At 40.4% G+C, this 24,483-nt stretch overlaps 6 non-coding genes across 6 annotated transcripts; 3 read left to right on the top strand and 3 right to left on the bottom strand.

Annotated features, from left to right (window-relative positions):
- Positions 1-11,142: 11,142 nt before the first annotated feature.
- trnap-agg (transfer RNA proline (anticodon AGG)) lies at positions 11,143-11,214 on the top strand. The gene has a single exon. It is a non-coding gene; the product is annotated as a tRNA-Pro (tRNA).
- Positions 11,215-15,786: 4,572 nt separating this feature from the next.
- On the bottom strand, positions 15,787-15,859 carry trnav-aac (transfer RNA valine (anticodon AAC)). Its single transcript has one exon. It is a non-coding gene; the product is annotated as a tRNA-Val (tRNA).
- Positions 15,860-15,980: 121 nt separating this feature from the next.
- On the top strand, positions 15,981-16,052 carry trnag-ucc (transfer RNA glycine (anticodon UCC)). Its single transcript has one exon. It is a non-coding gene; the product is annotated as a tRNA-Gly (tRNA).
- A 667-nt stretch (positions 16,053-16,719) lies between these two features.
- On the bottom strand, positions 16,720-16,792 carry trnav-aac (transfer RNA valine (anticodon AAC)). The gene has a single exon. It is a non-coding gene; the product is annotated as a tRNA-Val (tRNA).
- A 255-nt stretch (positions 16,793-17,047) lies between these two features.
- Positions 17,048-17,120, bottom strand: trnav-cac (transfer RNA valine (anticodon CAC)). The gene has a single exon. It is a non-coding gene; the product is annotated as a tRNA-Val (tRNA).
- Positions 17,121-17,241: 121 nt separating this feature from the next.
- Positions 17,242-17,313, top strand: trnag-ucc (transfer RNA glycine (anticodon UCC)). The gene has a single exon. It is a non-coding gene; the product is annotated as a tRNA-Gly (tRNA).
- Positions 17,314-24,483: the final 7,170 nt, after the last annotated feature.

The raw sequence follows: 24,483 nt of genomic DNA, 5'->3' as shown, positions 1-24,483 counted from the left end.
TGGTCTAGAGTTATGATTCTCACTTTGGGTGTGAGAGATCCCAGATGAGCCCTTCCTATATTGTTAACATGTTACATGGAATAGACTGAGTGGGACAAAACTAATGGAAACTTGGAGTGCCGGCTGCTTGGTTCTCATTTGGAAGCTTGTTTCTCGAGAGGTCCAAGGAGGTGCAAATCCCATGGTGTATTTCACCAAATCACCTCTGAAAATCAAAGCTCCAACCTTGAGCCTATCCCAGGAATGCTGGGAGTAGGGTGGGTCCTTGGATTGAAGCCTCTTACAGGACACCATGCTAAAACACACATTCACACCTAGGGGCAATCTAGATAAATCAGCTATTGGCATGTCTTGTGGCCATGGAGAGAGCATCCAAAACTCCACATAGTGAGTAATCTGTGGCTCAGAATCAAAGCAGAGATGCTGAAGCTATGTCAAGGTGCTACTTATCTACTTGACGAACTAGCTGCTGTAGCTCACTAGTGTGTATTATTTTACGCAAATTTTAACAAAATATAGATGATTCAGAACTTAGCCAACTGCTTGCTATCGGATTGTAGACGTAATCTGGTGACTTCACACGACTTCATGTCACAGCTAAACAGCACAGCAGGACCTTCATCAAACTGGACAAAAGAGACATGCTTTTACTTGGACCAAAGTCTGCAGTGAATTGTCGTATTGCATGCCTCTAAAATGTGCACATAATAAAAAATACCAGCATAAATGTATGCCAAAAATGATTCACTGTAAAAAAAAATGATTAGAACGTGTAGCAGGTAAGCAAAGGTTCACTAGTGATAGAGATTAAGGAGCACATTAATGCTAGTCTGTTTATCACAGAGGATGTAAGACTTGTTCAAATTTAGATGGTGTTCATACCTTCAGAAACAAATGGGACTCATTTTGTCAAGTATTTGTTTACACCAGCATAGTGAATCATTTTATATGGGTGTGTTAGGGAGGCTCATTCAGGGTAGATACTGACGTCTGGCTTTAGACACCAACAGATAACTATGGCGTTAACGACACTGTGTAGCATGTAGCATTACAGAATATATAAAATTAATCTGAATATATGATTGAATGCAGTTACTATACTACAGAAACAATATGCAAACAATTAGTAAAGAGATTCTCATTCTAGTGAACTGCTTAATATTATCACTAAATCTATCAAATCTAAACAGACTTAAACAAGCAATAAAATATATTATGAACATTCACTGCTTGTTGTTTAAACAATGGATTTAGCATATATAATGCCAGAACTGACAAAATATTATTACTGAGTAAAAGTGGGTGGAGCTAGATGTGGTAAGATACAGTTTAGAAAGTTTCACAGAGATCCTGCCATTTATACCTACTGCAAGAGAGACACAACAGTCATGTTACTCTTCTTTATTTTCATAGTTGTTAAAAACATTGGTAAGTCATTTATATTATACACAAACTTTAGATGAATGCTGGAAATGAGCTGATACCTAAACATGATTAATTAACTTACACAATGAAAGTAGAAATGTTTATGTTGTTGTAATGTTTTACAGCAGGTGCTGTTGACAGCAGCATTACACCAGAACAAACCATCATATCTTCAAGTGAAGGCAGCAACATCACACTGACCTGCACATATGATGACTCAGCTTTATCTCTCCACTGGTATCGACAAAAACCTCAATCAGAACCAGAATATCTCCTGCAGATTCATAAATCCACAGATGGTGTCACTAAAGCTGAACATGACCCAAGACTATCCACCAAACTTCGTAAAAAGGACAAGAAAGTAGATCTGGAGATCTTTCCTGCTGCAGTATCAGACTCTGCACTGTACTACTGCACCATGGAGCCCACAGTGACACAAAACTCAAACAGACTGTACAAAAAGTCAAGCTGCATGTTTTTTTTCTCAGCAGGGGGAGATGTTTACTTGTTTCATTCAAATACACTTTTCTTTCTTATTTCTCAGACTCTGATGTTGATTTGCTTTGAATTTCAACAATGACCCTCTTACATATGTTGGTAATGCTTATTGGTTGAACAATCAGAGAAGAAATCCTTTAAAAATAAATGTTAATCTTTAATCAAAAAAATGAATTTGTTATTCCCCTGATGTAATAAAAATGTAACACAAAGTTCAATAACAATATGTATTTAAATAATTTAGGATGCTGATTTTTCATTTAACACTGAACTAAATACTTCATTCTTCATTATTTGGCAGATTATAAAATAGCACTTGAAATCACAAGTTGTGGTTGAAATGGAAATGGTTGCTCCACTCCAGACTCTCACTGTGCTGCCACATGTTCACTCAGTCTCCACAGCACTAAGGGCAGTTCTCATAGCCAGTGGTGGCAGCTTTTAGCCGATTGACTTTAGCTAGCTTAGTAAATGACAGTGTAAAGTTCACATGTTAGAAATACCACAAAATGCTATACTATTACAGGAATAATGATAATAAATGCTAATTCTTTGATGAACAGTTATTTCTTTGTTTATTGTGCTTGAGATCTGACTTGTTCAACATACACTATATTGCCAAAAGTATTCGCTCACCCATCCAAATAATCAGAATCAGGTGTTCCAATCACTTCCATGGCCACAGGTGTATAAAATCAAGCACCTAGGCATGCAGACTGTTTTTACAAACATTTGTGAAAGAATGGGTCGCTCTCAGGAGCTCAGTGAATTCCAGCGTGGAACTGTGATAGGATGCCACCTGTGCAACAAATCCAGTCGTGAAATTTCCTCGCTCCTAAATATTCCACAGTCAACTGTCAGCTGTATTATAAGAACGTGGAAGTGTTTGGGAACGACAGCAACTCAGCCACGAAGTGGTAGGCCACGTAAACTGACGGAGCGGGATCAGCGGATGCTGAGGCGCATAGTGTGAAGAGGTCGCCAACTTTCTGCAGAGTCAATCCCTACAGACCTCCAAACTTCATGTGGCCTTCAGATTAGCTCAAGAACAGTGCGCAGAGAGCTTCATGGAATGGGTTTCCATGGCCGAGCAGCTGCATCCAAGCCACCAAGTGCAATGCAAAGCGTCGGATGCAGTGGTGTAAAGCACGCTGCCACTGGACTCGAGAGCAGTGGAGACGCGTTCTCTGGAGTGACGAATCGCGCTTCTCCATCTGGCAATCTGATGGACGAGTCTGGGTTTGGCGGTTGCCAGGAGAACGGTACTTGTCTGACTGCATTGTGCCAAGTGTAAAGTTTGGTGGAGGGGGGGATTATGGTGTGGGGTTGTTTTTCAGGAGCTGGACTTGGCCCCTTAGTTCCAGTGAAAGGAACTCTGAATGCTTCAGCATACCAAGACATTTTGGACAATTCCATGCTCCCAACTTTGTGGGAACAGTTTGGAGCTGGCCCCTTCCTCTTCCAACATGACTGTGCACCAGTGCACAAAGCAAGGTCCATAAAGACATGGATGACAGAGTCTGGTGTGGATGAACTTGACTGGCCTGCACAGAGTCCTGACCTCAACCCGATAGAACACCTTTGGGATGAATTAGAGCGGAGACTGAGAGCCAGGCCTTCTCGTCCAACATCAGTGTGTGACCTCACAAATGCGCTTCTGGAAGAATGATCAAAAATTCCCATAAACACACTCCTAAACCTTGTGGACAGCCTTCCCAGAAGAGTTGAAGCTGTTATAGCTGCAAAGGGTGGACCGACCACATATTGAACCCTATGGATTAGGAATGGGATGTCACTTAAGTTCATATGCGAGTCAAGGCAGGTGAGCGAATACTTTTGGCAATATAGTGTATGTTTCTGTGCAGGTTTACTTTGGTCTTGAGTCTTGAATAATAAGAATGTCTCTTAGTTTGATTTCCCAGTGTGCTTTTGACATTGAATTATTTCAGCAATTAATTGCTGTGGGTTTTGGGAATATGTCTGTTACCCTCTGAGACCCTGCATCTGCAGAACTTGTAAAAGAAAGCAAGATTCTTTAGGAAACTTCAGGAAAGTCACAGATGATCCTAATTATATTTGATAATAAATCTGTACTACTGTTAATAATTAGGGGTGAATCAATACTAATCTGTAAACTGCAAAGTGTTTTTGATGATGCCTAATGTTTTCACAGTGGCTTTATTAAGCAGATGGCTTTATCAATTATATTAAAATCAAATGGGTCATGACAAAGTAAAATAGACAAAGACAGAAAAGAGGCTGGTTTGTTCATCACCTCAGTAAAATACCCTCCAAACTGTCCTATTTATAATCACAACAAACAAATAAGCACACAAACAATGCCCTAATGTGTGTATATTATTTTTTTCAACCACAATATATAGTAATTTAATGATGATTTAATGTTTATAGAATAGATTGATTGTTTTCATTATTAAAAATGATATGCTGTCAGTATTTGTTTACTATGTGCTTAGGACAGGTTCCTCATTCAAGGTTGACTAGAACTCATTCATTAGTGCACTGATTTTTTCTACTGTTTTGCCATAGAATCATTTCATGAATGTATTTTGGTTTCAAATATTATCTTGTGATTAATAATCAAGTATTTAAGTAAATTTAAGGTCATATTGTGTGTTTACTCCCCTGATAGGACACAATGTAGGACTTTCTTTATGACCAATTCAGTAGAGTTGAGTTTTATGACTGCTTTCAACATCATTGTGGGAAAAAAACACGAACAGAGAAATATATGGGGGTTATGAAGACATCACAACTATCTAAATACATTAAATTATTAAACTACAGCATATGTAAGTGGCAATCTAGGAGAACATGACATATGTTGCTGTGGCAATCTCCAATAAAATATTCTTATTTTATTAATGAGAGAAAGAGAGAGAGAGAGAGAGAGAGAGAGAGAGATCCAAACTCATAATGTCAAAATATTGAGTATAGAACAGTTATCATGAATATGCATAAATACAAGTAGGTGGAGCTAGAGGTGGAGATGTACATCAAATAGTAACACTGACATTCATTTCTAAAGCTAGAGGTTTGAACTAAACACTCAGGAAAACAATGTTGTTCCTCTTCGTGGTGTTTTTCACTCTTGCTGATGTTGGTAAGTCATATACACTGCACACAAAATATTATTTTTACTAATTAAGAAGACACAATTTTCAATGTGAAATGTGTCATTTATGATTAAAATATCACAATATTGTTGTAATGTTTTTATAGCAGAGGCTGCTGACAATAACATTAAACCAGATCAGAAAGAGCTCCTTCTGACAACACTCAGCCCCTCACAATAGGACGATCTTTATCCTTTAATGTCACACTGATTTTACAATAAATATACAATATAATATAACATAATATACAATACAATGTAATATTTACCCCAGTAGTAGGACACCTTTAAGAACCCTGGCTACTGTTTAAAACTTAAACATGCTAAATCTTGTGATTGGGCAGCTTGCTAGCTAGTGTAAATAATAAATTATAGATTAATGTTATCTACTGAGAGAGCTTGTCTGTTTGTTGTAATTATTACACAATTGTTTGGTTAAGTTGATGTAAATATAATATTTAGTTAGCCTGCTAGCAAACTTGCCTACTGGTGCTAATGCTAAACTCCTGAACCAAGCTGATGAGCTCGGCTAACGAGAATTTATTTCCACATTATAATATTTACCCCATCAAACAGATCACTTTTCCCAACCCTGAGTACTGGTTTCACACTAAATCATGATTAGACTAGTGATTATCCAGTTAGCGCCCCAAAGGACTTGGTTACAGATGTATGTTATCTAGCTAGCGAACCTCGCTAATCATTTCATTTACACAATATCATATAGAGTGTAAAGCTTGCTGAACTCGGGTGAAGGTTTTAATAATTATTCCGTATAATATTTAGATAGATTTCGGATGATGGACTGGGACAGGAGGTTTTTGAGACTTTAATCAGTCACCATGTACGGTGAATTTACACAAGCTAATGCTAACTAATGCTAATATTTGTCTGTTTATTCTCAGCTTAACTAGCTTACAAACTCACAGGTTTATTAACGTTTCGGTGTTAAAAAGGAAATTTTTGATTTTTTACTTCTCCCTTTTTAAAAAAACAAAACAAAAAAACAATCAAAATCCTCTATTTCTGGGTGTGGGTGAAAAAAACACTGGTTTATCTACACTGTTAGCAAGCCTGGATAATTAACTTGGTAGCATTATTAAGATAAATATCGTAATGAGTAATGCAAACCTTTTAACCGGTAAACAAACCTTTCCTTTATTTTACTCAAGCTGTTTTTACTGTAAGGAACGTGACAGAATGTTAGATGTGTTATTATGAAACTGTGATGAGAAGAAGCACTTATGATGGGGCGGCGGGAGGAAATGTACAGTACATCATCTTTTTTGGAGAACAGGACATGTTTAGACTTACATCCTGCTTCGTGTTAAGGTGTAAATTAAGTAGCCATCTAGAACACCATAAGTGAATTACAGAGATTTTTTTGTTTTTTATGTTTTAACAGGATGCAGTTGGCGTACAGCTGGCCTCCGTTGCTCCGATTCGGTTCCTGAGGACTCCTTCTCATCGGGACTCCATCAAAGCAGAGCTCTCCGGGTCCTATGTAAGCTTATGAATGCCTGTGTAACATGACAGCTGTTTAAATCTGAAAGACTTTGATAATAGAGAACTCCATTAGGACTCCATTATGTAAAGTTAATTTCTTTTTGTAACTTTTCTGCTCTCTGCAGGCCTACCACTACAACCTCGTGGACGTGTTTTACGAGCTGCTTCTCTGCGGATACTTCACGAAGGGCTTAACGCCTCAGCCAGTAAGCGTCTTATCGGGAGATTTAAAAGCGATGCTTGAATGTAGTTTGAGAACAGGATTTATTTTATTTCATTTTGTTTTCCCATATTTTAAACCCTGGCATTAACGGAGCTTGTCGTCTCCCTTTCCTAAAGCTTCAGGGAGGACTCTCGGAGCGCCTGCTTGCTCTCATCAAGTGGGATGTAGACGTTCGGGAGCCTGGAGCAAAGATCTACTTCACAGTGCTTATTGTAAGTGTTCAAATATCTTCTGATGCCACGATACACAAATGGTCAGCATTGTATCTCTAAGACAGTGACATTACACTGGATTTGTGTTTGTGTCATTTGTTGATAGGATCAGCTTACAGGCCTTTTTGTGGTACTGTTCTCTCAGCCCCTGGAGCTCTACACCGACCCGCCAGCTTTAGCCAGCACGGTTAGGCATCTCCTCAGGCAGCATGTCGAGAAGAAGATGGTGAAGACTTTGGAGAGGCTCTTGGCAATGTCCTTCCCTTACTTCTACACCTTCCCAGTACCCACCAACACAACACACACACACAAACACACAATTTATTGCACAAGTTCCCATTCCATACTTTGTTACAGTTCATATTTTGTCCCTACATTGCTCAAGCGCTCCACAGATGAGTATAAATTGATTTTGTAACATTTCAATTGTCACATTTTAAAATATCTCTCTTCTTTTTCCCCTTGACAGGTCTGCACAAGGATCCCAGGACTTTAGGACCAGAATTGCACAGTCAGTTGTAGCCTGTGTAGCATTTTATCATTCTCACTAGAAATAATTGCTTTCTCGTTACATTTCCAGGTTTAGTGTTAATGAATTTTCTGTGTTTGTCTTTCATCTAATATCATTTCAACCAATATTAACCCTCCTCTCATCATCCTCCTATCCTAACTCTAATAAAGTATTTCATTTGCATCTATTACAGCCTCGGTCATATCATTTCTATACATCAAGATATGTGTATATATATATAAAATGTTGATTTTCAACACAACTCCAATACATGACATTAGGTTTAAACTTTAATTCATGATAAAGGCACATGGTTACTTTTTGTTTATTCAGTACACTGTTACTCTGAAATGTTCATATAAGTGAAGCATTCTGCTTTATTGGTACAAACAATATCCTATAATTATATATCCTGTAACTTTTTTCCATTCATACGTTTATTTATTCTTTCATGTGTTTATTATTCCTGTGTGTATAAATGTATGTTACTTTACCAAATGTGAACTAAGATCCAGAACAAAATGTGAGCACTCCAGACCATAATTCCATTGTATAGTTACAAGAAGTTAAAATGGATGAATAAGGAAAGTGTTAGTCAAATTTGCTTTCCTTTTATTGATCATAATGAAATTCATCAAGATTGAGTGAAAATGAAATGAAAATGGAAATTGTGTATTAACATTTGTATTTTCAGTTAAATGGATGTACAATGTCTGCCAAATTTTAAATGGATCAGCAAAAATCCATTCACAGTTGCATTTCCCAGGTCTTAAGTGTTACGACCCTGACCTGTGGAAACAGCACTTACTCTTCCCTGCACCACCTTCCATTCACAAACCTGTGCTCCACCTCAGTCCTGCCTCCACATATGGCTTTCATGGAGGAGGTGAGAGGAAGAAGCCCTTTCTCTCCAAAAAAAATGGCAGTATCTTAACAAATTCGGGAACAATATTTTTTTGGACTGATGGTTAATCATTATTCATAGTTTCATGTTTGGTGAAGGTCAAACAGAGTTTATCACAACAAACACCTCATACCAAGTGTCATGTTGGTGGAGGGGTGAGGATTCGGTTGTTTTGCAGCCACAGGCTCTAGAAAACTTTTAATCATTTGGACATTGATGATCTCCACTTTATATTAGAATATTCTTGAGACAAATGTAAGACTGTCCATGAGCTTATGTTGGGCTGAAACTGGGTCATATTAAAGGACAATAATCACAAGCACACCAGCAAATTTGTCTCTTTAAGGATGCTGAATCTGAGAACTTGTTTTTGTCTAGGTTAATGTCAGAAATACAGATAAAAAAGAACGGGTTATTCTTGTGTTCTGATATGCTGAAATGCTGTAATGATTCCAAATGAATCTGTGAATTGAAAGTGTAAACTATTCCCAGCGTGGTGAGCAATACTTTTGTTTTAAAATATATTGATGGTTCTTGATGTAAATAATGTATATGTCTATTTAAATTCAGCTCCTGCAGATGGCAGTACATGACATGAAAATACTCTAGAACTGAACCTGATTGGACCTGGACACAACAGAACCATGTGGAGTGTTAAAGTAGCCATGAACATTAAACCTGAACAAAGCTTCAGCACAGATACATGGTGTGTGGAGTGCAGTCCGACTGAAACACTTGAATTACTGCAGAATCTTGAGCTTAATACAAGATGCTTATGTATTTGTGCACATGCTCTCAAACACCACCTTGTTAGGGGTTTTATATTGTTATAATTTTATGGGGAATTTTTTAAAATCCTCTCAATCACTACAGTACCTCTGGTGTTTTGTTTAGACTTTAAGGGTGTACTATAAATCTGATGAAGAATTTAATTTCGCAATAAGAATTGTTTGTAATTGCAACAATATATTTTGTAGATTAGAAAAGGTTTATGTTCATAGAAATAGGAAATACAGGAACTAAATATATGAATCTTTTGCTCATTAAATTCTTTTAGAACATGTGTGTGTATTTTACATAATGTGGCAAATCCTGCACTCTGATTGGTTAAAACAGAGGGAAGCTACAGTTGAGGCTTTGTACACAAGAAATGCTTAGATGCTTCACTGAAGTAGAAGTACTTCACAGTAGAAGTAAACCGGACATTTACAATAACATAAAAAGGAAACTTTCAGAAGAACAGAGGAAATTAAAACATGATGGTTTTCTGTATGTTTCTGTTTTTTACCATGTTCATAGGTAAGCTTATATTTTATATATCCCCATATATCATGTTTAAATGTTTTTTAACTAGTAAAGAAATGTTTCCATGTGTGAGTGTTTTAGATTGTAAGCATGTACTGTATGTATACTGTATAATATAAAATGATAATATTCTGAAATAAATGTCCTCTTCAGGTGAGAGCACACAGGACAGCATTACTCCAACATCTTCTGCTGTCTATGGTAAAGAGGAGCAAGCAGTTACACTCTCCTGTGATTATAAATACACTGTTTCTATGAACAATCTACAGTGGTATGGACAATATTCCAACGCAGCACCAGAATTCCTCGTTCTGTTGACGGAATCGGGAGGGAATCAGACAGGTGATACTCCTCATCCTCATTTGTCTGCTAAAGTTCATAAGAGTCTGAAGCGTGTGGATTTGGAGATCTCGCCTGCTTCAGTATCAGACTCTGCACTGTACTACTGCGCCTTGCAGCCCACAGTGACAGGAAAGTCAACTTCACTGTCCAAAAACCTACAGAGACCTCAAACATGAAAGTGTTAAAGAATCACAATAAGAAGAAAAGACTGGAAGCTATGCATAACATCAGCATTCTGATTATTGATCCAATAGAAATGTATGTATATAACCATGTATGAATACTTTATTTGAATTTAATAGACAAAACATTCTAAGTGAATCCAAATACAGATAGAAAAGTTAGGTGTGTGTTTGAAGAAGCCACATGTTCACTCCCTCTGCAGTATTAAGTGCAGTTCTCATAAACAATAGTGGCAGGTTTGATGGTTTATTTACTTAATGACAGTGTAAAGATCACATGCTGGAATTTGATTCTGTTCTAGGAATAAAAATGTGCATATTGTACAACTCTTTTGACAAGCAGCTGATCTGATTTATTTTTATTTTATGTTTGTTTGTTTGTTTATTTTACTGAGAATGAGATTTAATGTGTTCATCATGTGTGTCTTTGCAGGGTGTTTAATATATTTTTGAGAATTACAGGATACCTGAAAGTATGTATAACTAAGAATAAGAATTGTGGAAAATTAAAACACAGTTTCCATCACACAATCAGGAAATAAATAAGCTCTACTGAAATAGTGCCCCATAATCAATTCTTGAGGTAGATGAGCTACAACAGCTAAAGACCACATGGGGTTTCATTCCTGTTCACCAAGAACAGAAATCTAAGACTACAGTAACAACCCTGTAAATGACATAATTTGGCCCAATGGCAAGAGCTGCTTACTTGGTTCACACTTAGCGTCTGGATTCCAAAAAGGTTTGAATCCCACAGGAGCCTCGCTTTATTGTTAACTTGACTTTGTGTAACCGGGTTCCTTTTACTCGGACCCCAGTCCATATGAGCAAGAAGGTCATATAGTTACAGAGTACAGTGAACCTTCATTGGCGCACATCAAGGTAGCGGGGTTGACCTGGCTCGTTGGTCTAGGGGTATGATTCTCGCTTAGGGTGCGAGAGGTCCCGGGTTCAAATCCCAGATGAGCTCTGGTTTTACATGGAATAGAGTGGTTGGGATAAAACTAATGGAAACTTGCACTGCTGGCTTGGTTCTTGCTTGGAAGTTTGTTTCTCCAGAGGTCCAAGGAGGTTCAAATCCCACTGTAATTACCTCTGAAAATTAAAGCTCCAACCTGGAGCCTATCTCTGGAATACAGGGAGCGGGATGGAGAATGTCACACTTTGTGGAGACATGAACCTCTGAAATATTAATATAATAGAGTACAGAAAGACCTCAGAATATTGTCATTTTACTAACACCATTCATCATGTTCACTGTTATATTCATGTGTCTGTGGCTTTCATTAGGTAAGTTATCATTGATCTTTTCAGAAAGGAGGGTAAAAGGTAAATTCCTATGCCACCACGTCTGTCTGCTAAAGTTGATGATAAAACTAAATAAGTGGATCTGATCATCTCCTCTGCTGCTTTTAATGTTTGATAATATACAATTAGAAGGTAATTTATTCATAATCACACTCTCTGGTATCACCCAGATGAGGATGGGTTCACATTTGAGTCTTCCTCATATCGTCTCACAGAGTTTTTTCTTGCCGCTGTTGCCTCAGAGTTGCTCATTAGGGGTAAAGTTAATTTTCAACTTTGTAATTTCTATTCTGAATTTCTGTATTTCTGTAAAGCTGCATTGAGACAGTGTCTATTGTTAAAAGTGATATGAATGAAAATGAAGTGAACTGAATTTAATTACCTTTTGGGAACAGACACAGCAAATTTACTTATGAGAGATTGGATCCAGTTTACTCATGGATCCAGTTTCCTATGATTTTCCACAGCAAATTATCATAATTATTCATAAATGTACAAATAATTAAAAAAACACACAAACAGATAAAGGCTTATAGTATGGTATAGATGATGAATCTTAAAATACAACACAGCCATATTAATGACTCTACACTACAACAGCATCACTTCCTGGGTGTGGCCTTCTAGAGACGTGTAAAGTTCAGCACATACAGCACTATTATACAGAATCCTCACAGAGCTGTGTTCAGAAATGGATCAACTATACAACTTACTGTACATAGTGAGATACATACCACTGATTCTCACTCTAGTTACAGGTAATTTTCATCAGTTCATCAATTCATTAATGGAATTAACTAATATTCATAGAATTAATTCATTTATTTTTAATGTCAGTGTTTTTGGTGTTACACAAAAAACATTTTTAGAATTTTTCGATATTTGTATTATATCTTTATTAATCATTTTTCAATACAACAGGCAGTTCTGCTGATAAAATTTGGCCGAAGGACAAAGATGTCAACATTGTGGGGAAGGAAACAGACACTGTTACTCTGAGATGTTCATATGAATCAAGCAGTGATAGCATTCTGCTTTACTGGTACAGACAATATCCTAACAGCGCACCACAGTTTTTACTGCTTAAAGGTGCAAAGTCAGCAAGTTCAGCTCAGCGCAACCCCTCTGGCTCTCGATTCAATGCAGAAACATCCCCAGACTCTACTGAACTCACTATCAAACATCTGCAGATCTCAGATTCTGCACTCTATCACTGTGCTCTTACAGTAGTAGCACAGTGATACAGAGTCACTGAGAGACTGTACAAAAACCTATGAAATAATTCATTTGAAGTTCAACGTTTAATATCAAAGATACTTCCTTTAGCAACTTATCAGTTAACCACAGACACAAAAGACATTTGTGGAAACATATGCAGCTGAAGAAAGAGAATAAAATAAAGAGACACTGTGTCACTTGTTGGTGGTGTGTACTGTTTAAAATTTAATTCATTGTACTTTGCTGCAGTTTTTCCCCATGATTAATTCGAATGAATTTTCATTCATGTATATGTACAAACACAAATTAGGATTTGTCATGTATTCTAAGAGGCACAATATTGTACAACTTGTTTGGGGATTCACAACATTCAGAAGTGTCTAATTTAAGAGGTGTAATATAATCTGGGGAAGGAGAATAATATTTTCAAAGGTGTCCCAAAGTAACATTGTCAACCTTGCAGAAAATATCCCAATGGCATTTTCCCCATTGTTCTCTTAAAGGTTTTGTGGAGGACAGGGGAGTCAGGGAATCAAACCTGAGGTAAATTTTATGCAGTGTGCTTGATGATGATGATACTTATGTATTTTGATTTAAAAAAAGCACTTGTCTGGTGCCTCCATTGTCTTGGACTTCCAAATGTCATCAAAATGCAGACAAAAGCCATAAATATCATTAAAATAAGTTCAGGTGCTCTAACTGGCAGACTGTTACAGATTTGCAGTTGCAGGTCACCATGTCAACATGACAGATGAAGAATATCAATATTGTATTTATACTACACACTTATACTGATCAATGCGTACTGTATCAGTGGCCGAGCAGAAGATACTGAATCAGAAGCAGTAGGTACTGATAAAGTCATTGAAAAGTAAGGAACAGGTGTGCAGCAGTGGGGTGGTAGGGTGCATACAACGTTAACAAAAACACATGGGAACATAATTAAACCCTGCCAGACCACCCTCTGGTGTCCTGACAGGGAACTGTCCAGCAGTCCATGACAGTAAATGCAGTCAGTCTGCCTAAAGATTTCTAAAACCTGGTTAGTTATGCTGCATTTCTCATTCTATAAATGTCACTTTGTTCAGTTTAATTATGTCTGTGATGGACCTGTACTGCCAGAGAGAAGAGCTTACACACTCTGTACAGATGGCAGTAGATAAAGTTTTAAAATGTTTTACTGACCTAAACAGAAGACGGGAAATTTTGCCAACAGTGCATAATTCCCAGGCTACAACACAAACATGTTAATATGACTAATTATGTATTTACATGTGTATCATTACATAACTGAATTCCACAATGGGTTCATTCATTAATCTTCCTAATCAGAGTCACTGTGGCTCCAGAATCTATCATGGACACACTAGGCATAAGGAGGGAATACACCAGTGGTGGGCCGTCAGTGCCAGCAAGGCCTTCTCTGCTGGCCTAAACAGCAGTGATCTGAATCACTGACTTGCATTTTAATATATTTAATATATTTTTCCATGAAAGTGTACTAAATTATTCCCAATTGTCTATTCTCTACATTTCATAGCTTTTCTCTTGGTTGCGCTGCTTCCAGTAGTGTATATTTATGATGAGAGTATTTATCCAATCATATTTCAGTCACTGGCTGACATCATGTGTTGCCAGGGTGAAAGAAATCTGCCTTAAGGCCTTCAGAATCAATAGTGCAGGCGCCCGTAGCTTAAAATAAATGGCAATGGAATTGTTAAATTAACCAATCAGATTTCAAGTTGGTGTCACTGGGGCCATCTATCAGGCATACAATTACGTCAGCAATTTCCCGTCCTTTAATTGGATAATCAGAGAATATATACTTTGCTATTTAAAGGTTGATTAGTATCTATTGCCGTGGCGTCATAATGATGGTATAGAGGTGGATTAATTCAGGAAGGACACCAGTGAAGGCCTAGGTGTGAAATGCACAGCCCACCACTGGAATATACCTTATCACAGGTGTGGAAAAAGTACTGAGATTGTACATGTACATGAAGCTTTGCACATTGTCACTATTTGTGTAAGTATTTTCATCTCTACTGAAACCAGTGCTACTTATTGAAAAGAAATTAATTTGTATTTAGTTAATGTTGATTGTTTGCATGAAATGAACCAAGGTCCTGCCACTTAATATTGGCTTCCTTTCATTCCTTTCTGTTCTTTGGGCACATCCCCAAGAACACTGCTTGTTGATGTCTCCTTTCCAACAAAATGGAGTTAGTGAAATTATTACAATAGTCATCAACTGAAAAGTTTAGCATGAGCCCATAGAACAGGAAGATGTACATTTGCAGGGTACAATGAAATTGCATCAGTGCACAAGTTCCCTGTCCAGGGCAATCTGGCTCATTGGTCTAGAGTTATGATTCTCACTTTGGGTGTGAGAGATCCCAGATGAGCCCTTCCTATATTGTTAAAATGTTACATGGAATAGCCTGAGTGGGACAAAACTAATGGAAACTTGGAGTGCCGGCTGCTTGGTTCTCATTTGGAAGCTTGTTTATCGAGAGGTCCCAGGAGGTGCAAATCCCATGGTGTATTTCACCAAATAACCTCTGAAAATCAAAGCTCCAACCGTGAGCCTATCCCAGGAATGCTGGGAGTAGGGTGGGTCCTTGGATTGAAGCCTCTTATAGGACACCATGCATGAACCGGGGGGCCTTTCGCGTGTTAGGCGAACGTAATAACCACTACACTACAGAAACTACAAAGAAGCTATTCGGGCTCTCATCTTCAAAATAAATCAATTAAACCAAAAAAGAAAACAAAAAAAAGACAATATCAAGACTTTTGTTCGCCAGTGCAAATGAGCAGAAAACGTGAAAACAGTCAAGCTACAGAAACTATGTGGGAGTGGGGCCGGATCTCAGTTTCAGCTTGTTCCCAAGGCACAGGTGCTACAGAGCGCAAAACTCGAGTCACACATAGTGGAGAAACTGCTCCAGTCACCTTCAGGGTGCCGATTAGGATGAGTGGACGCATACTGAAGCAAAGCTCAAAAGCCTTGGGTTGTTTCTGCCCGGTTTCGAACCGGGGGCCTTTCGCGTGTTAGGCGAATGTGATAACCACTACACTACAGAAACAGAAGCAAAGGAAAGTGTTTCCATTCGGCAGGGGAACCGCAAAGTAAGTAAATAAATAAATAATCGATCAACGCAAAGGCTTAAGTGTTCCTTCAACCGAGTAATGAGCGAGCAGCCTCAGGCGTTGGTGGTATAGTGGTGAGCATAGCTGCCTTCCAAGCAGTTGACCCGGGTTCGATTCCCGGGCAACGCACTACATTTAAGCCGCATGTTGGAGCGTGGCAAATGTACGAGGGCCGCCCTTGAAAAGGCAAACGGAACAGGAAAGTCCGCCAGCTGTGTTTAGCAGGCTTTGGCAAGAGTGTGACGAAGGCTTCTCTGCTTGTGAGAGGTCTTTCCACAAGTGATTTCCACTTGTGTTCTAAGTGGTTGCTTGCTGCCTGAGGCCAAAAAAAAACAGCCTTACTTGTTGCTCGACTCGAACAAGCAAACACTTGTTCATGCACTAAAGCCCATTTGAAGCTAGGCACCACATAGTGGAGAAACTGCTCTAGTCACCTTCAGGGTCCTGATTAGGACAAGTGGGCTCTTACTGGAGCAAAGCTCAAGGCTTGTTTCTGCCCGGTCTCGAAAGTCAAAACGGAACGGCAAAGTCCACCAGTTGCATTTGACAGGCTTTGGCCAGAGTTCTTTGGTGAGAGCTCTTTCCGATTTCCAATTGCGGTGTAAGTGATGGCTTGCGGCCTGCAGCAAAAGCCCCTAAGCGCTGCTTGATTTGAAGTATACACTTGTTCATTTTCTATGCACTAAAGCGCATTTCAAACTAGGCATCCCATTGTGGAGAAACTGCTCCAGTCACCTTCAGGGTGCCGATTAGGATGAGTGGACGCATACTGAAGCAAAGCTCAAAAGCCTTGGGTTGTTTCTGCCCGGTTTCGAACCGGGGGCCTTTCGCGTGTTAGGCGAACGTGATAACCACTACACTACAGAAACTACAAAGAAGCTATTCGGGCTCTCATCTTCAAAATAAATCAATTAAACCAAAAAAAGAAAACAAAAAAAAGACAATATCAAGACTTTTGTTCGCCAGTGCAAATGAGCAGAAAACGTGAAAACAGTCACGCTACAGAAACTATGTGGGAGTGGGGCCGGATCTCAGTTTCAGCTTGTTCCCAAGGCACGGGTGCTACAGAGCGCAAAACTCGAGTCTAATTCGACGCAAAGCACAAGCCCCAGACCGCCAAAAGATGTTTCTGCCCAGTTTCGAACCGGGGACCTTTCGCGTGTGAGGCGAACGTGATAACCACTACACTACAGAAACAGAAGCGAAGGAAAGTGTTTCCATTCGGCAGGGGAACTGCAAAGTAAGTAAATAAATAAATAATCGATCAACGCAAAGGCTTAAGTGTTCCTTCAACCGAGTAATGAGCGAGCAGCCTCAGGCGTTGGTGGTATAGTGGTGAGCATAGCTGCCTTCCAAGCAGTTGACCCGGGTTCGATTCCCGGCCAACGCACTACATTTAAGCCGCATGTTGGAGCGTGGCAAATGTACGAGGGCCGCCCTTGAAAAGGCAAACGGAACAGGAAAGTCCGCCAGCTGTGTTTAGCAGGCTTTGGCAAGAGTGTGACGAAGGCTTCTCTGCTTGTGAGAGGTCTTTCCACAAGTGATTTCCACTTGTGTTCTAAGTGGTTGCTTGCTGCCTGAGGCCAAAAAAAAACAGCCTTACTTGTTGCTCGACTCGAACAAGCAAACACTTGTTCATGCACTAAAGCCCATTTGAAGCTAGGCACCACATAGTGGAGAAACTGCTCTAGTCACCTTCAGGGTCCTGATTAGGACAAGTGGGCTCTTACTGGAGCAAAGCTCAAGGCTTGTTTCTGCCCGGTCTCGAAAGTCAAAACGGAACGGCAAAGTCCACCAGTTGCATTTGACAGGCTTTGGCCAGAGTTCTTTGGTGAGAGCTCTTTCCGATTTCCAATTGCGGTGTAAGTGATGGCTTGCGGCCTGCAGCAAAAGCCCCTAACCGCTGCTTGATTTGAAGTATACACTTGTTCATTTTCTATGCACTAAAGCGCATTTCAAACTAGGCATCACATTGTGGAGAAACTGCTCCAGTCACCTTCAGGGTGCCGATTAGGATGCGTGGACACATACTGAAGCAAAGCTCAAAAGCCTTGGGTTGTTTCTGCCCGGTTTCGAACCGGGGGCCTTTCGCGTGTTAGGCGAACGTGAAAATATACAGAAGCAGCTCGGGCTCTCATCTTCAAAATAAATCAATTATTACAGCTGGCATTATTGATATTAGAGAAATACGCTGACCAGCTGCTGTTCAGAGCAGTTCTGTATCTAAGCAGGTGTTCAGTGTAATCTATAGAGTGTACAGATTTGCTGGGTTTCCTTTATAATTGCTAAAATGGTCACTCTGACATCTCTTGGTGGGGACATGTTTTTTAAAATGGCAAGGTTTAAGCTAGGTAGAACCTAGGGAAAGTTTTGTAGACTCAAGAATATAAATAGCATAAATAGAGGAAAAGAAAGATATGTTTCTTGATGAACACAAGATGGCGAACTTGGTTATCTTATGGTCTGACAAGTACAAGAGCACCTTCTGTAATATAGGCTCTGCCTGTTCTTCTATCATTCATACTGCACAAATATTTAACCCTTGCCATTGTTAATCTCAGGAGCTAAACTAATTTCAGACATATAAAACAACTGTTCACTTTAGACTAAAGTGTTTTTTTCTGATTCAACATTAAAGTCCATGGAGAAAAAAGGGGGATTTGTTCATCTACTCTGCAACTGTATCAGACTCTGCACTATGCTACTCTGCTCTAACCCTAACCCACAGTGACAGGAAATCCAGCTGCACTGTACAAAAATTTTGACAGTTCTGTTATATTGAAAGTTTTACTGAATTGAAGATACATGTTTTAAGGTTTTTCTTCTTGATAAAAAACCTGAACAGGCTGTGCTGGTTCAGCACCATCAATGTTTTGGATAGCAGAGGAGCACATGGCTGCGGTGTGGAGCGAGTGAAGCATGGCAAAGCTGTTGGAGACCGAAGAAGACATCCCTAAGCCATTGCACTCGTCACTGCTCCACCGTACCTGGACCCCTTTCAGCCCCTTTCAGCCATCAACCAAGGCTGTGTAACCATGTTTTCCCTATTTTGCTCCTTTTTCTATTTTCACTGAATTTTGTACTCAAAGATTCTTTTTTTCCCTATGTGCACCAAATAAATACACTGTGAATTTTAACCTTCGCTGTCTCATGTATGTCTGTTAAGCCCTCACTGCCTGAGTAGTGTGGGAGATAATTTTGTAAATGAGGATATATGTATGCGGTGTGTGTTTGATGTAGTGTGAAATAATCGGGGGACAGCAGGAGTGAGTTCTCAGGTAAGGTTTACTCGTTAGGTCGTTTGAGCTTAAGAACAATATAAGGTTTAACACGGCATGTTGGCCTGTCATGGGCCTTGCACACAGGCTGCAAGGGCTTTGAAGAACAAATAGTTGTATGAATGATGTCAGTCTGGCAGGCCTTCTCTGCGGTACCAGGCTTTCCAAACTTGGACCAATCAATGGCAGAGATGCACCCTAGATTATTATGGTCAATCTTCGCTCCACTGGTACCTGGAGCGGCAGTGATCTCATCATGAAGTAAACGCAGCGCGTGCTGGATGGCAATGGTGGTACCAGGCGAAATATCTAGAGTACATACGTAGAAGACAGTGGATAAATCAGAAAAGCCGTGAAGTGTAGAGTGTAATAAAAGAAGGGTGTTGGCCCCTGAAGGACTGAGAACTTACCCATGCTGTCTCCTGAAGAAGAATGAGGTGTTGGCAAGAGTGAGGCCGAAGACAATCCCACTGGTGGGGGCGGAAACACCCAATTTTTAATATAATGATGTAGGGAAGTTTTAATTATAATGGTATTTGAAAAGTTGTAAGTTCAAAGATAATGGTGTAAAAAAGAGTCTAAAAAGTCTAAAAAAGAAAGATGGGTGGGATTGTCTAGGCAAAGAACCAGTGACGCATTGCATTGGGAAGATAAGGGAAATGTATATAAAGGCTGTAGTTGGAGTTCCCCGAAGAGAGGTTGTTGGGACGTTCATGCGTGAGCATCTCAATTCTTGTGTCAGCGCTGATTACAAAATAAAATCTCTTATCTGCATTCATCTAGTCTGCTTGATTGGCTTATTTAGTTTTGAGGCCTTACTAACTATGAGTCTCACTTAGACTGAGCTGTCGGGTCAGTGTGGAGCTGGAGTCAGATTTTAGTAGTGAGTACAGTAGAATTTTTTGTTCCACATTGTTTTGGTGACCCCGACGTGATTTCAAAGAAAACGAGAGAACAGCAGAGCCCCAGACCTGGGACCTGAGGCTGCGGCCGCCGCCCACGGACCAGACACGGGATCCAACTAGGACAGAGGTAAGGCAGAAGCCTGTTTAACCGAATTTCTGCATTAGTTGTGTGTGGTCTGGGGAGGCGGAGGCGCTCGGCCCAGGGTCGGATCAGCTCTGCTCCAACCTGTTGAGGCAGAGAGGCAGAGTGAGTGTAAGTTAAAACCGCATAGAGTGACATGATAAATTGCATGTTTTGTATTGAAAAGACTAGATGATGTCAAATGTATGAATGTGTAAAGGCCTGTATGATCGAAAGTCCTGGTGGGTTCCAGGTGGTATGAGAGAAATTCCTGTGAAAAAGACCTTATTTTTACGCAAACGGGGCGTTTAGTAGCAGAATAGTAAGTTCTGTGAATGTGAACACCGTCACTGGAAAAAGAAAAATAAGTGTCAAGTAGCAGGTGATAAAAGAGAAGAGTAAAATTCCTGGATCCGGGTGGTAGTGAAAGGAAAATAAGAGAAGAAAAGAGAAATATAGTGAAAAATCCCGGATCTAGGTGTAAGAGAAATAAGAGATAAAGAGAATATAAAGAGAAAAAGCGCTGAATAGAAAAGTCCTGGATCCAGGTGGTAGAAAATAAAGAAAAGATTAAGAAATAAGGACAGGCCTGCTGTCGGCCTTTGTCTGTTGTCTGTCCTGATTGTATTGAATGCATTGTGTGGGTGTGTTGAGTGCGAGGGGCTGTGTGAGTGTGAGTGCATGAGGAAAATAAATGGTGATTGGATGTGCGCACTGTAAATAGCACTGTATTAACCTTTTGTCTACTAACACTATTACTGTGAGAGTATAGGAAAACCAGTGTGTACATGCACGCACATTGATATGGACTGTGATATATGAAACAGGTGGGGATGATAGGGCTGAAGTTGAAAAGGAACTGCAACAGAGTGGGAAAATAAGGCAGAAGTCTTTGTGAGAGTAAAGGAATCACCGTGCATGGATGTAATCATACTAAGGTTTGATATATATGTTTTAGAGGTGCATTACGTGAGAAGTGAAGGGAAAGTAAGGGTAGTGATGGTGTGGACCAGAATAGCCTTTAGAATAAATCTTATAGTGAAGCGGGCGTCCACATACCGTAAGTGAGGACCTAGTGCCAAGTGTGAGCTGATGTTTCATCTCAATTTGTTGTGCACTCATTGAATTGGATGAATACGTGTATCTGTCGCTCGTGCAATTGTTCCACCCTCTACTGACGTGAAAGTGTGGTTTGACATCCATGGGGTCCATGTGAAGATGTAGCACATCGAAGGACACTATTGATCCTGAATGGTGGAAGTGTTTGTATCCGCCTACACGGGACGACACCGTGTGAGTGCTTACTTTACCGTTCTGGAGGAACTAAGTGAGGAAGTTCCCAATATCATCACAGAAAGAGCAAAAACTCGCGGATTAGAGCTAAGTCTTAGCAGTCCACTACCATTCAAGCGAATTGGCTATAGGTTTCCAAATAGGTTTGAAAGGGAGTTCGCGGAGGCAGCAGTAGAGTTGTTGAGAAAGGAAGCTGGGAAACTCATGGTTAGGGTCAATTTAATGTGGCCTATGACCCCAAGAGGTCCTCAATACATGGAAGTTTGGATTAGCATGTGGAAGTTGGGGCAGGATCGTACGTTGTGGAAGTGTTTCATTGCAGGAAGTTTAACAGTAGACCCTCAGGTGATGATGAGGAATTAAAAAGAGCAAGGGTGTGTGTGTGTGTGTGGAAAAAGATTGAGTGCTTTCTGGAGTGGTGGAGAGGTGTGTGTGTGTGTGTGCGGGGGCATTGTGCCAAGAAAGAGTGAGTAAGAGCAGAGACATCCCCCTAGAAGGAGGAATTTCATACAGAATAAGTGAGGGAAAAGAGTTGTACATATGAATAGGCTGAGGAGTTCAACGGCTAGAGACACGGTTTGTGGACCTGGGACGAAATCAAAAGTGGCTGAAAGCAGGCTTAGCGAGGGAGGGATATTGTGCAATCAGCAGAAGAGAATACTCAGGAAAAATCCACCTAAAACTTGGGTCTGCATTCTATTGGGCCACTCAGTGAATTGTAAAAAGTTTGACCCAGATAATACAACATTACCCTTATTGAAGTATTGAGCTATTATATTGACACCATATACTGCATGCGCACTACTGTTTTCTTCAGCTGTATGGCCTTTCACCAAGACTTGGAGATAGAAACAAGGGGAATACGCACACACTTTTGGGATGAGCGGACATATAAAGATAGAGAAGGAGTAGAGCACTGGCAGCCAGAAGATTTGATTAGAGATAAATTGTGGGCCCTGACAAAGTTTGACGGACTGTACACCTTACAAAGAACGTTCCCTGACTTAGACTGGTACGAAGCCTTGAGGAAGATTTGGCGCCCCAAGTTGTTGAATCCTATATTGAGAGCACTAGTTGACGCTCCTGAGCCCAGCAGTGTAGCCATCCCAATATTTGATTTCATCAGTGACCCATATCAGGAGGACGACGAACCCCTGGCAGAGTTATTCCAGCCCAGACCAGGCCAGTACAACTATTGTTCGGGATTGACAGCAACTGTGACAGTAGAACCGCGACTTGTACATTGGGAAAGAGGTTTTGCAACGTCAGTGCTGATTGATAAGATCAATGCGCTCGGTGAGAAGATAAGAAAGAATCCAGTAAGGCCGAGCTTGACAGTGAAACGAATCAGCGTCGCACTGACGTGGTCAGAAGGCAACAGGAATCCAGGAGAGAGAAGTAGCGCATACAGGGCACAACAGGGGTGCATCATGAGTGAAGGGAGAAGACAGCCTACACCAGTTGACATTATAATAGCGCAACACAAACCTGACGAGAAGTATGTCAGGAAGTGTATGAGAAAATGGCATGACAGGACTCAGGGGACATGGCAGTGGCCAGTGGAAGGAACATTTGATGAAAAGGCCTGCTCAGAAGTGAGAGAAATGCTGAGACACTGGAAGCCAAGCAAAGATGATGATAAATCCAGAGGAAAGAAGTATAGGCGATTAGAGATTCTGGAATGGTTCATGAGAGAAGGAAAGAAGGTCAGAGAAGTGGAAGAAGCGGTGAAGCGAGCGATAAAGAAGGAAGAAGAGCGGAGTAGAGAGGAGAAAGAAATAGAAAGACCACCGCCAATCTACTGTCCACCACCTAACTACAACGAGCCAATGGTGGGCAGGGAACAAGTGGGAGTGTATCCAACCTTAACGGACTGCTATGCCCACTGGACAGGATGGGAAGACGTGGAGATATCAGTTGAAAACCCAATTAAAGGAAAAATTAGAAGGAGCAAAGAAACAGGGGGAAATCACAGTGAAAATGAGGAAGAAGGGGAGGCAGAGGAGATACTGCAAAGAGCAAAGAAAGAGAGTGAAAAGTATTTGCAAAAGGGAAAAGAGTTCACACACTCAACACCAGTGGAGGACAGTGCTGAGAGATATATCTCAACGTGTGCGAGTGGGCCTACAGCGCCCCCCACGCTCCCGGAAGAATGGGAAAGAGATGAACCAATGAGTGAGGAACAGGGTGCGTATAATCAATCCCGAACAGAAAAGACAACAGGGCCACCGGAAAAACAACCATGTGCTGAATACTGGCGAGAAGATCCAGAGAGACAGGTTAGAGGAGTGCTGTACATAGAGCCAAGGGAAGATGCAATAAAGAGACAGAGGGACACCAGAGAGCAGAAGGTGAGGGATAGTGTTCGTAATTTCGCGCAGCAGCTGGAAGATTTAGAAGAGCGCTTACAAAATTCAGTTACAGCGTTGGAGGAGCAGCTGGAACGGGAGCGCACGCGACCAAGAACCTTAAGGGACAAGAAGTCATTAAAAGCACCACAGAGATATGGGTTTGATGACGAGGAAGAGGTTCGAATGAATCCCCTGGTGACAAAAGGAAGAGATGTGCAATATGTTCCATGGACATTTATGGATATGGTAGGATTAAGCTCACAGCTACCGGAGATGTGTAATGGAGGGCAGAGGTGGATTACAAAGTTTGAAGAAAAGACAGCAGGACATACCTTGTCGATAGGAGATGTGAAAGCCATATTAGCCCAAACAATAGGGAAAGCAAAGACAGCTGAAATACTGGATGAAGCTGGACTAAAAGGAGCAATGGATCTACCAGGCTGGGATGCTATAGCACTGGGGACATGGAGAAATAGGTTGTGGAATGAAATAAGGAAAACCTACCCCACGAAAATGGACCCAGGACAACTGGAACACATGATTCTGAAGGAAGAAGAAAATGTAGTAAAATTCATTCATGATTATCAGAATAAATGGAAGGAAGAGACAGGT

The sequence above is a fragment of the Hemibagrus wyckioides genome, unplaced genomic scaffold (assembly GCF_019097595.1).
Source record: "Hemibagrus wyckioides isolate EC202008001 unplaced genomic scaffold, SWU_Hwy_1.0 Contig27, whole genome shotgun sequence".
Classification (NCBI taxonomy): domain Eukaryota; kingdom Metazoa; phylum Chordata; class Actinopteri; order Siluriformes; family Bagridae; genus Hemibagrus; species Hemibagrus wyckioides.
Note: the sequence above shows the minus strand (reverse complement) of the source record. Positions and strands in the feature narration are given on the sequence as shown.